Raw genomic sequence first — 2,205 nt, forward strand, 5'->3', positions numbered from 1 at the left:
ACTATCATCATATATCCCTGCAACATCCTTCCAAGAAGAAAAATAATATGTTAACCATTTAACCAATAATAATTAAACTCAAACTTACCTCATCGTGATGACCTTCTCATCCACTCAACATCCTCATGGTCCATCTCCCTGTGAATCTTCCTTCATGCATCAAGGTGCCCAAGGATTGAACCTGATTACCAAGTTAAAAAATTTCTTCAGATATTATATTGATGTTAATCATGATTTTACATATTCTAAATAAAGTATTAATCCATTATTCATTCTTGAGTAAGTCAAGTTCCTCTTTTAAACATCATGCATACTAAGCATGTCACAAGATTATGTACATATGAACCTTATCCAAGAGTCTCTTTCAATATGTATTCCTATGCTTCTTATTCCATAATCTAGCTATGTGTCACATAATTAGATGGTAATCTAACCCATCGAATCCCTTCATCCCTGTAGTGGCCAATCTAGGGTACTAGATTAGACTAGATTTATTATCAACCAGGGTCAGTAAACTTCGAGGCATGTGTCTACAGTCTACAGACATAAAGGATTCCTAACTAAGTGTTTATTTTGATAGGTTGCAGTACTTCTTTACAGAAGGTTAAGATATGTTTCCTCTCACCTTAACACTCAGATCACCTAACTTATCTAACTGTCCTAAAGATACAACGTATTACTAGACTGAGATTTTAATCCCCTTACAAGGATGCTATGCACAAAAGCTATGTCTAGTTAACACTTGAGCATTCATGAAAAATCAAAAGCACACTAAAATTTAAATGCATGAAAAATAGAGTCTATGGAGATGCTTCAAAATATAACGATGGATCAAATCTCTTACAAGATATGGTTCAATGATCTTAACGATGAAATATTCAAGCTATCACCATAAATACCATTTGTGATAATTTCCAATCAAATTGACAAAATCATAAGCATGGAAATAACATTAAACACTATGCATTCTATTCAAATTCAAAAACTGCTAAGGAAATGAAATTAACAGTATACCAATCCACGCAGGGCCCGTCCACGTTTCAATGGTACACTGAAGTAAACTCAAGCAACGAGAGTATTAACGCATAAACACTGCTGGAGTAAAACCGTGACTATATTCAAGTGTTGTAGATTGCAATCACATACAAAAGTTCTGTTCTCAAACGATGTACAGAGATAATAATCGTAACTATAACTGTTAACAAAATAATACGCAGTCTTTATCTCCCTGTCCCTATCTGAATCGAATGTACATTCATTAAGCAGTTGTTTCTGCTTTTACAAAGGAATGATTTTTGGTCATTTCTAATCTAAACCGATTTCCAAAAAGAAAACAAAACGAAATCGGTTTGGGAAACCATGGCTTTTACTGCCTTTGTAAACAAAACGGTGGGGTTTTACCAGCGTGGACCGCATAACCAGGAGCTTTTGATTTGCTGTAGAATCGATTTTTCACCATGCTTGTACATTCCAGGTTTCGTTCCTATCCATTACTTTGGCTTGCCTGTCATGCCACGTGTTAGATGATAAACCATTTACAGGATGTTATGACTTCCTGTAATCTTTTTATGGAAAATTCTTAATTTCTAACATAAAAATTCATAAATTAACTTTAATGCAAACTAACAACTATAATGCTAATAATTAATCAATTTCAAGGAATATAAGGGGTCTATGGAGGAAAAAGGTAGACAAATGATGGTGTTTCTAGAAGAAAAAGATGGTAATGGAATGGTACCAACATCTCCCCCAAGCTCAATGAATTAGCATGTCCTCATGCTAATCCTGATGTGCTGCCTCTAAACTTTGTTCCTGCCTGTACCTCTGCTGCTTTTAACAATGCATCTATGTTCTTCTTAGCTTGGGCATCTTTCTGAATGTGGAGCTCATGTTTCAAACTCTTGTATTTCTCCTTGAGGGCTTTCTTTTGGGTATACATTTGGTTACCACTTGCAAATGTCAGTTTGTTCAGACTCAAGTTCTTTGATTTGCTCCTTCAACTTCTCATTTTTCTGTTGAGTCTCCTTACTCTGTGCTCTCAGCATTTCATTCTCTTTCTTGATGACTTTCTCCAGCATGTTGGCCTCCATCAGTTCTTCTTTTAACTTTTCAATTTGCTTTTCCAGCCTCCTTTGTTTCTTAATTGCAGGTGGTGACTCTTTTCCTTGCCTATTGTTGCTCTCAACCTCCATTTCAACTTCTGGT

Source organism: Pinus tabuliformis, chromosome 6 (genome assembly GCF_031772625.1).
Source record: "Pinus tabuliformis cultivar Carrire ecotype Pingquan chromosome 6, CPIR1, whole genome shotgun sequence".
Taxonomy (NCBI): domain Eukaryota; kingdom Viridiplantae; phylum Streptophyta; class Pinopsida; order Pinales; family Pinaceae; genus Pinus; species Pinus tabuliformis.